Consider the following 11,794-nt stretch of genomic DNA (forward strand, 5'->3'; position numbering starts at 1 on the left):
CAGCTATTTGTAAATGGTGAGATGCTCTTTTACCCGAGGAACCGGGACGGGTGAGGGCGTGGCCTGTCGATGACATCATATCCGCGTTAGTGAGCGGTTTTATTCTGCAGAAACGCTTTCCTCTCACTGCAGTGAACAAGTGTCATAGCAGCGGCGAGAGAACACACAGAGTAACGCCATCCCATCATCAACACACTCAGGTGTGTGTAATATGATCAACAGAGCTGCGTTACACACACTCATGAGCGGAAGTGGCGACTGTGGCATAATAAAAGTCCCGCTGCTCGCGAGGCGTGTGTTGCGTTCATCTGATTAACAATCGCTCCACAACACTCGTCCTGCTCTGCTTCACTACAGTAACGTTAATAATCACATCATCGACATGATTTCTGCCCGAGTCCTGTCCCAATTCTGAGCTGAAGATCACATGACCCGAGAGTCTGCGCTCAAACATGCCGTCATCAAACTACACCTTTGTTTTGAACAGGCGACCTCTAGTGGACGGAAAACTTACATAGTGCAGCTTTAAGTTTTGAAAATGAACCTTCAAAACATTCAAAAAATATACACTGTTAGACTTTACCGCAATTTTACAGTTACTTACCGCAAAAAAGCCCAGTAAAATACCATTTATATTATTTACGGTTAGCTACTGTAATATGCACTGCATTGTGGGTATTTTTAATGAAATTTACAGTAACTTACTGTATATGGGAATTTGCAGTATTTTACTGTTTACGTAAAAGCAGTAGTGCTACTGTAAACAAAGAATACACACAAACACACACACACACACTGGATGTTTAAAAGTTAAATAAAAACATGTGGATGGAAGGATGTAAAATTAGTTCTTTGTGGGAGACAAAGAAGTTATTTTTATATTTAGTATTTTCTCCTACCCTTTTCACATTTTCGGGTTTCTCAGAGCGGAAGTCATCATAGTTGGGTTAAATTTTATAGCGGTGAATGAGAGAATACAATAATTATATATTTTTTGTGTGCCCATTTGCTCAAATAGCAAAAGAAAAACTCCACAATAGTGATTTCACAACTTTCAAAAAGAGGAAAAAATAGAGTATAGAATAAATAGAGTAAAGTATTAGTGTTATAAATGTATTTCGAATTCGCCTCATAGGAGGAGCTTCTGCCAGCGGCTCCTCTCGTTGAGAAATGACTGACATGGGCTGTGTTTACACGTCTTTTTGTGTTAAAACTGTTAATGTGTGACAAAACGTAGTTTTAAGACTTTTTTAGTCGGTAATGTAGTTGTTTAAAGCTCAAATCTGTGGTTTATTTATAAGAAGAGTGCCTATTTTAACATTTTATCTGGTGTTTTCGGAGATGTGAGCTCCAGTGAGTCAGCGGCGTTCCGCGCTTGTTTACCGGCGAGAGTAGACTTTCCTCGGCTAGCCCTTCTGACGTCTGCCGCTGGCTCTGATGTCTCTGTGGCGTCTCCAGCTATAATTAGTCTTGTGGAGATTTAACGGCCCATATTTGCTCTCATGGATCTATAATTTGTTCCCTGGCAAATCGTTTAGGCTGAGGGCAAAGTGAAGTTTCATTACTTGTTTATTTTTCGGCTATAACTGTACGTTGCAAAATAAAATGACGGATCATGAGATATAAAATGCTAACGGTAGGCTACACACACACACACACACACACACCTACTGTTAGCATTTTATATCTCATGATCCGTAATTTTATTTTATTTATTATTATTTTAATGCCAGAGTACTACCAGTACAAGTGTGGTGATATAAATGTAATTTTTAAATGTTTAAAAAATATATTTATGAACTTTGCTTACACCTCACACAATTTAAATTGTTTACTCGCGTGCCAAGCCCGCGCAAATGAGGTTTGTGTCGAGTGCGCGCATAACGGACGTCCCTGCCTGTGGATCGGATCGCCAGACACCAGCTGCGAGCTTTCCTGAGGTAAGAAGTTTTTATTTGACAAATTTGTCACAAATGTCTTTGATACTTTTAAAACGTAAACTAATATCCATTAAATATAGCTACATATATGAAGAAAGTAAATAATAATATCGAATTGCTATTACTATATGACAGTCTCGGGGAACTGTTCATTTTCCTCAAGAACCGCTTTCATAACCCATTAAATTTGCATACAATTGACTAACTGTTACCTGCATTGTACATTATGTACCAAATGTTGTATTTACGCGAACAATGGTTTCCGTCTTTTCACGGCCAGTTATAGTTACATATTTTCGTTGACAGTTAAATGTGTGTGACGCCATTTGAAGTAACGTTAGCGGTGTCAAAGGCTCTCTCTCTCTCTCTCTCTCTCTCTCTCTCTCTCTCTCTCTCTCTCTCTCTCTCTCTCTCTCTCTCTCTCTTTCTCTCTCTCGAAAATAGAACATTTAACGTTACGCCAGTGTATACACCAGAGGATTAATATATATTCAAGTAAAATAATAATTAGTTCAAGTATGTTCATTGTGGCTTCTTATTTATTATATTATTTCATATGAATTCATTTTTACATGCCACTGAAGGCTCTATTATTGTCTTCTCTCTTTTTTCAGTGTTGATAGTCATTTGATTGTGTAAGTGGTCAATCTAGCAGTCATCCTATATCTGTGAATTATCATGTGCATAACATTTAGGCACCATTATAGTCAATAAACATTAATGAAAATTTCTTATTTTTCTCTCTTGTGTCAACAGGAGCTAACAACACCCCAGAAAGAGCCACAGCACTGAGCATCTTTGGCTTTGTAAGTATATATTTTGACTAACATTATGTGATTAACGTCTTTTAATGCATAACATTTTATTATTTCAAAAATACTTGTTGCCTGCATTTCCTACTTGGCATCTATTTGTTATCTTGTTGTGACTGTTTAGTCTCATGTGGGATATGTCACTGCATAACATGACAAAGTAATTAAAAATGATTCATTGTATGCACTTAAAAATTTGTGTAACACTTTACAATACGGTTCATTAGTTAACTACATTAGTTAACATTAACTAATAATGAACTGCACTTATAAAGCATTTATTTATCTTTGTTAATGTTAATTTCAACATTTACTAATGCATTATTAAAATCTTGCTAACATTAGTTAATGCACTGTGAACTAATATGAACAGCTGGATTTTTATGAACTAACGTTAACAAAGATTAACTAATGCTGAACAGAGGTGTTGTTCATGGTTAGTTCATGTTAACTAATGCATTAAAGCGTTAGTTCACCCAAAAATGAAAATTCTGTCATTAATTACTCACCCTCATGTCGTTCGACACCCGTAAGACCTCCGTTCATCTTCAGACACAAATGAAGATATTTTAGTGTAAAGCTGATGGCTGAGAAAGGCTTCAGATAGGCCTCCATTGGCATTCAGTACATTGACACTTCCAAGATCCATGAAAGGCACTTAAAACGTTGTTACAAAGTCCATCTCACCACAGTGACTCTACAATAATTTTACGATGTGACGACAATAGTTTTTGTGCGCAAAAAAAAATCTAAATAACACCTTTATCCAACTTGTTCTCGACTTCCGTGTGTGCCTCCACGACGCATGCGCGAGAATATGACGCAGATCCGGCGTTCGGGAATCCATGAAATGCACACTTAAGCCCCATTTTGAGCACTACGCCGAGACCTAAAGCACGATCAATGTAGAATCCAACAGCTTAGACACGCGCGTCTTCCTCTGCTTGTAAACAAATATGTCCGAACGCCGGATCTGCGTCATATTCTCGCGCATGCGTCGTGGAGGCACACACGGAAGTCGAGAACAAGTTGGATAAAGATGTTATTTAGATTTTTTTTGCGCACAAAAACTATTGTCGTCACATCGTAAAATTATTGTAGAGCCACTGTGGTGAGATAGACTTTGTAACGACGTTTTAAGTGCCTTTCATGGATATTGGAAGTGTCAATGTACTGAATGCCAATGGAGGCCTATCTGAAGCCTTTCTCAGCCATCAGCTTTCAACTAAAATATCTTCATTTGTGTTCCGAATATGAACGGAGGTCTTACGGGTGTCCAACGACATGAGGGTGAGTAATTAATGACAGAATTTTCATTTTTGGGTGAACTAACCCTTTAACTAATGTTAACTAATACAACCTTATTGTAAAGTGTTACCAAAATATGTATACATTATTTTATATGCAGATCATATCCAACCAGTGACCAGAAAACAGAGAGACTGAGGAATAGACGGAGAAACGGACAAAGCTGGACTACAACTAAAACCTGAACTAAAAACTAATCATGCAAGTATGTACAGGTGCAAGTATTTAATTATTTGCAATTTCTGAGAGACTTTTATCTTTTAATTTTCAGCCAACCTCGTCTTATGCTGCCTTCATGTGCTAGAAATTTCCTACTTCCCACCTCTGAAGTTGTGATTACGAGCTCATCACATTCAGATTTTGACTTGAGAGGGCGTTCATGTCCAATTTTTTAACTAGGAAACTAGTTCAGTAATTCCTATAGCACGTGAAGGCAGCATAAGATGTCAGTTGAGCAGGAGGTGACGTTTGCCTACCACACCACAGGTGATATGAAGTATATCATATCATGAAATTGCTCTTATAGTCAGGGTGTCCGCGGGGTTGTAAAAGGTAGTAAATGAAATTAGCCAAAATTAAGGGCATTAAAAAGTAGTAAAAAGTACTAAACGTCATCTGACGAGGTATTAAATTTTCGAGTCCAATTTTTTTTAGATAAATTTGTCAATTTGGCCTTTTTTTTCTAAAATTCGCGTGGATTTATTTATATGTTTAGAGTAGGACCTGCGCGATATCGTTTGAGGTGGTGTTCGTTCGCGCGCGCTGAAACAAACTGGGTCCGCGGCTGGCTTGCTGACAAACATGTACGCAAGCTCGCTTCCATTCAGTAATTAAAGCATGGGGAAATGCAAGTTTTCGGACCTCTGGCTGGAGGACTCACGATTTAAAGACTGGCTTAGGCCAGTAGTTTGCAACAGCCGCGAGGCTTATTGCCACGTCTGCAAGAAGACAATTAATATAACCTGGGTGGGGGTGAATGGCGTCAAATCGCATATGTAATCAAATAGCCACCAAGCTAGGATGCGCGGACGTAGCGAGCAGCTTCCCATACCAATGTTCTGCGCTACAGATGCATCAACGACCTCAACCTCCACTGCTTTGCCCTCAACCCCGACTGCTCTCCCGATTCAAACCACTGCCAGTAGCCTAACGTTAGTCTAGCAGCATCATCAACAGGTGCGTGGCAGACAGCAGACGCTATGCCCTATCACCACCGCTACATTGCGAGCTGAGGTGCTGTGGTGTTTAGACCTTGCAACTAAACACCACTCTTTCAATTTGAATCTATGGCATTGAAGAGCTGTTTCGAAATATGCAAGTTGCTTAAAGCTTGGCATACACTGTGCGATTTCTGTGCGATTTCAGCAAGGTTATCTACTCACACTGTACGAGTAGATCGCATGCGATGTAAAGCCAAAGTTCACGGTTTATATGCTCACAACATGGGATCGGATCCTCGAGCGCGACTTGTCTGCTCACTGTATGAGTGAAGATTTAGCATTTACTATTTATGTATATAAATGATTGTTATTATTATTAGGGTAGGCCTACTTTTATTATTAAATTGATAATACATTTAATTTGCCCCCGTGATAATTTCATAATGCATCAATGCACAACCGACATGTTGCATAATAAAAGAATAGATAGATTAGCTTACTCCTCATTATTTAAATACATTTTGCACAATTAAACAAGGAATTATAGGCCTATAATTAAAATGATTATCAGTCTATAATATGTCAGAACACTACAATAATATCAGTATTATCAGAAAGGAAGAGCAGCTTTATTTAAAAAAAAACTTGTTTAACACGAAATGGGCCTATACTTCTCTTCTAATTTGTTTCACAATATGGGCCAAAAGAGAAATATTAAGAATATAAATTCAGACAGTTATAGGCTATACGTTATCAGCATATGTTAAAGCAGATTTATATAAATAAAGAGATATCTCTTGTCTCTGTGAGAATATGCGCCGAAAGCTTGTCAGATTTTACGTTCACTTTCAGTAGTGAATAATTGACCAGGTTTGAGACTTCACCGACTCTCGCACACATTGCGTTTTTGTGTGATATCCACTGACTCGCCTTCATGATTTAAAACGAAAAAGAAAAAAAATCTATATTGCGCCGTGAAAATTGCTCTGTACACTGCATGAACTATGAAGAAGATGTCTCCTTCCTCTTCTGTCTTTATTTCTATTCTCATCTCTGTGGGCAGCTGATGTTAAGTTATAATGACCTCGTTACATTGTGATGCAATATGTTATTCCATTTGGAAAGATATTTCATTTACGCTACTATAGTTGCAGCTTGAAGTCGCGCTGGTATTAAAAAATATTTTGAAGGTATTAAAAAAGGTAGTAAAAGGTATTAAATTCAACTTAAGAAGTTCTGTATATACCCTGATAGTGTATGGAATGCTTTTTAAAGAAAATTTGCGGGGGGGGAAAGGAAAATGTTTAGATGAAGTAATGGAGATGGTGTGAACATGGCCTTTACATGTTCCAGCGTGAGCTGGAGGGAGGTGTCTTCCGTCAGCAGCTTGCTTTCTGATTGGGTATTGTTGCGTTTCACATGATAATCTCCAGAGCGCGCATGCTTGTCCTCGGGATAGAGATATATAATATAAGTATAACTATGAATAACTGCTGTTGCACAAGTTGTTACCTCATCTGTCCATGAACAAATTTAGATGAGATAAACCATTTCTCACACATTTTCCCTCTGTTTTGTTTCAGATCAGCCATCAGTAGTTTACCAGTAGGGAGGCCAGCCAAGACCAGCTGGGGTATTTTGTTCATACTTTTTGTTGCCATATCGTCATGATCTCTGCTTTGATTTGTTGTAATGAATTCAGTTCTCTATTTTTTTTCTGTTTTTTGTAATTGATTGTGACGGTGAATAAAAAATATACTGATGTACATGGACTCAAGTCTCTTATTTGGAATTTATTAAATGTATTATTTATTTTATTGCATTCATGTAAAATATTCAAAATAAAGTAATAACATATTAACATATGCATATTTTGTAAAATAAAAAGTAAAATAAATTACAGTAAAATTACTGTAAAAATTATTATACTGTAAAAATAAATTGCGGTAAGGGCATCATACTGTAAAATTAAATTGCGGTAAGGGCATCATACTGTAAAATTAAATTGCGGTAAGGGCATCATACTGTAAAATTAAATTACGGTAAGGGCATCATACTGTAAAACACATTTACAGGTAAGCTACTGTAAAGGGGCAATTACAGTAACTTACTGGCAATAGTGCTGCCAGTAAGTTACCGCAAAAATACAATAAAATGTCTAACAGTGTAGGACGTTACTTTTGAATGTTTTCTGAACATTCTGAAACATTTAAAAATGAAAATCCAATCAAATCTTTTCAGAAAAAAAACTTTTCACTTGATGGAAACTAATTTTATTCAAAAAGAATATAAATACTTATGATGTTAAAATATGTCCTCAGAACTGTACACTGATTGTTTATGGAGTCAGTCATGTCGTAGGGGAGAGCGGCACAACCTAACGCTTTTTGACTTTTTAGTGTGTAAATCCACTTGGGGTTCAGAGTATTTATTGTTTCCCACATTAGTTTCACACATGTCTAGTACAATAATGAGGTTGTGTTTCATTAATACAGTGTATACTTTTTTCTTGATTTACTCCGAAAGAATGGAAGTGAAATGTGACAACATGCCCCATAGGTGCGGTACAATGTAGGCTAACATGACCAAATAACAGCTTAAAATGTTCTCTGATATAATCAAAAAAATATCCAAGACAAACTACAATATTTTGTCAACAAAATACAATTATTAAATTTTTTAAATAAAATAATGGCATTTTTTAATCATTAAAAATACAAGCATTTTTGAGTTTGACTACAAACACATCGCTAAATACAGCTAAACAGTTCAAAACGTAATAATAATTAATAATATCTGAACATTAACTCAGTCATTATTCACCCTTTTCTCATGGTTTCTCAAAAGAATTCATAAAAGTATAGAATATAATGTCATATTTCTAATAGGGGCTGATTGTAAAGCAGTGTTAACACACACACACACACACACCACCTGCACAACTGGGATGTAAACATCGGCTCGTGTCTTCTGCTGTTAGATCAGCATTAAACAACATCTCAACTGTTAAATAACAGATATAAGATTACAATAATATCGGAGTTGTCTTATTTTAAATAAACACAAAAAACAGAGATGAAAACTAAACTTAGGTAAGAAATGTACTTTTGCTATGGTTAAATACATGTTCAGTAATATCTTCCAGAGATTTTTTAATTTTGGCGCTATTTTTTCTCTTAATAATGTTGAAATGGCAACTAGTAAATACACTAAGTAAGAAGGAGCAGAATCTCATTGGGCCAGTTGTTCAAAGATGATCAGATTTTGGTTATCGGATTGGATTCAATCTTGAAAATGGGTTGTTCAAAAGGGAAAGAAGGGATCTGAAATCAGATTAGAACACAGAATCCAATCCTGGTTTTAATCTGGATCAAACCTTGTTCAAAACTTGTCAGTAGGATTTGGATAACTTTGATCCAAAAAAACAGGATCATCCTGATCCCAACAGGGGGATTTCAAGGTGGATTCCAGGAAGAAAATGTAGTAAAACTTTAAAACTGGTCAAAAAATACAACATTTGTATCATATAATACACAAAAACATATTTGATTTTGCTCTTGATTAGTTAGGCTAATTGTTAAAGTAATAAATTAGAAGTAGACCTATTAAGCCTTTCAGTAGCCTACAGTCAAAGTAAAAAAAGATTTAGCCATATAAAATAATCCCCAAACAGCTGTAAATATCAAACAAAAATATTATATTACATTTAAAATGGGTTTTTTTAATCACTTATAAGACTTTTTACTTCTACCAGTCAAAGGTTTCTCAGGTGAACGATACGTGAAACTTTTCTGAGAGAATGCAAAAGCATTTAAAAAATAATGTTCCCAACTCATATTTTTCCCATCACCATGTCCCTTTAGGGGCTCCGTAGAGCACTAGTAATCCAGATTTGGTCATCTGAAAAGGTGTGTATCTGGATCAGGGTGATCCAATCCAATTTTGCTTTGAAAAACTGGTACAAAAGTAAGATGGATTTCCTGATCCTGGATAACAAGATTTCAAAATCCAGATCATTTTGATCCAGATTAAATGTTTTGAATAACTGGCCCTGGGCAAAGAGGCGGGACGTGGGCGGAGCTGAGGTGACGACTAGCAGACAAACGACAATCCACCTGTCACTCAAAGTGGCCACGCCCTTTATTATGCAGGACTTTAAGGCTTTATAATGTAAACGAATGAGTTATAAAAACATTCCCCCCTCACAGTCGTCATGAAGGGCAACATTAGCCGTACAGACCAAAAGCACAGTTTGTCCCAGACTGTAAACATGTGTTCTTCTGCTGTAAAGTTGAGCATTTTAACATGAGCTCAATGAGATTCTGTCTCTAGTGGCCAGTTCATGAACTGCAGATTAACTCACTTCAGCATCGGCTTCAGGAGAAACTGCTGGAGGAGCCGCTTTTTTTTTAGAGTGAACGTTCTGATAATATTACTAGATAACGTTGAGAGAACCTTGCCTGAACGCCTGCTGTTCAATCCCATTGCAAACACACACCAGAATTCTGTTCACTTCAATGCCGTCCAACATGTTTGAGTGTAAAAACACAGAAAGTGTCTTCTTAACATTTTTGTTCTTGGTTTAATCAAGTAATCAAGTCTCCTGCTGAGCTCCTGACATGACACTTCCAATTCCAATATGTTCTACTAAATATACAAAAGCAGATAAATGTGTCTCGTCCTACTGCCTGAAAACAAACTCTCACTAACCAAACAAAACCACAGCGAGTTTATCACTGGCTCTGTATCTGTATGTCAGTCTCAGGAGCACAACCAGAAGACCGTTAGGCTGTTCGCTTTTTCCCTTTCACTAAATGGTTGCTTTAGCAAATAATGATCATGATTAAAGGTGCCTTTGCATGAAGAACACGAGGGAGCTGTGGAGTCAAGTGGGCCGGAGCCTGGTGCTGTAATTGATCATAAGGTGGTTTACTGAGGATAAATTGGCCATTTAATGAAGCTCAGAGAGTCTCATGCAACCAACATCCGCCCACATTCCCAGCGGTTCAACAGAGCAAACACAGGCCACTATGGGTGTTATTTGTGATCTAAAATAGCCCTTCCTTTTCCTGCATGAAGATGCATTAGGAACATTCGCCTCAAACTGAGCCTGATCCGTCTCACTGGCCGGAACACAACAGGAGAGAGAACTATAAAGCAGCTCTTTTCTCCAAGTGGAAGCGTTTGGTACTGCAGCCGAACTCACTCTCACTAAAAGCTCATTTTCGGAGATATCAACCTCACATTTGGAAACACAGCTTGATTAGATTCATGGCTTTGATTTTCTCCCAGTTTAAGAGTCAAATGTGTTTCGGAAAATATATATTTCATATTAAACTATTTTTATGCATTTTTCCCAATAATAATACACTTTTTTTTTGAGCGACTTAACCCTTCACTGAAAGAAGAAATCTACATTTTCAACAGATAAATCTATGTTTGGTTCTTGACTTAATATTTTGAGTAACTTAATATAATGTTGTAGTAAACACATTTTTTTGACAATTAAATGGTGTGTGTATTATCTTGAGGAAAACTCCCGGTGCTCCCGATGGCCATCCGCCCCTGATTTGCTGAAACACAGAGAAAGTTGTGGCCAAATTTAGACTCAGCAGCACCTCATAGTGGATGAACACGCCCCCAACATCACATAACGGTTCAATCAACTTAAACATGTGTGTTTATGCTACAAATGATTAAGTTCCTCTAACTCAGAGTAGCTTTGTTGGTTGAGTGTAAATTCACTCATTGTCATAACTCAAAAAATTGATGCAAACTGTTTAAGCTAGTCAACATTATTTTTTAGAGTGCATAAATATAATTTAGTACCATCAAATCTAAAACACAAACTATTAAATAAAAAAACATTGAACTAGTACATTAATTTTAATGTCATAATTATACATTTTAAGTCATCATTTCAACTTTTTTAAGTCATAATTTGACTTTGTCATAATTATTTAGTTTAAGTGATAATTTTGGCCTTTCATGTCATAATTTCAACATTTTATTTCATCATTTAAAAAAAATCATAATTATAACTTGTCACAATTTTGACTTTTCATGTCAGTTTAAACATTTTTGTCATAATTATACATTTTAAGTCATAATTTTGACATTTCATATCGTAATTTTGACTTTTTATGTGATAATTATACATTTTAAGTTATAATTTCAACTTTTTGTCATGATTATAACTTTTAAGCCATAATTTTGACTTTGCCAATCATTTCAGTGTTTTCATAATTTACCTTTTAACTCACAATTATGACTTATATTGACTTTTATGTCCTAATTTCAATTTTTCATTTCATAAATTTGACTTTTTATGTCATAATTATAAACTTTAAGTAATAATTTTGGCCTTTCATATCGTAATTTTGACTTTTTATGTCATAATTATACATTTTTAAGCCATAATTTTGACTTTGCCAATAATTTCAGTGTTTTCATAATTTACTTTTTATCTCACAATTATGACTTATAGTGACTTTTATGTCCTAATTTCGACTTTTCATGTCATATTTTGGACTTTTTGTAATAATTTCAAATTTGTATCTCATCATAATTAGGA

At 36.0% G+C, this 11,794-nt stretch overlaps 1 long non-coding RNA gene across 1 annotated transcript; it reads left to right on the forward strand.

Moving 5' to 3' along the window:
* Positions 1–1,155: 1,155 nt before the first annotated feature.
* On the forward strand, positions 1,156–6,986 carry LOC307118718. The gene is made up of 4 exons (XR_013815567.1): positions 1,156–1,940; positions 2,697–2,746; positions 4,161–4,265; positions 6,804–6,986. It is a non-coding gene; the product is annotated as an uncharacterized lncRNA (long non-coding RNA).
* Positions 6,987–11,794: the final 4,808 nt, after the last annotated feature.

The sequence above is a fragment of the Gobio gobio genome (genome assembly GCF_949357685.1).
Source record: "Gobio gobio genome assembly, chromosome: 22".
NCBI classification, from domain to species: Eukaryota; Metazoa; Chordata; class Actinopteri; order Cypriniformes; family Gobionidae; genus Gobio; species Gobio gobio.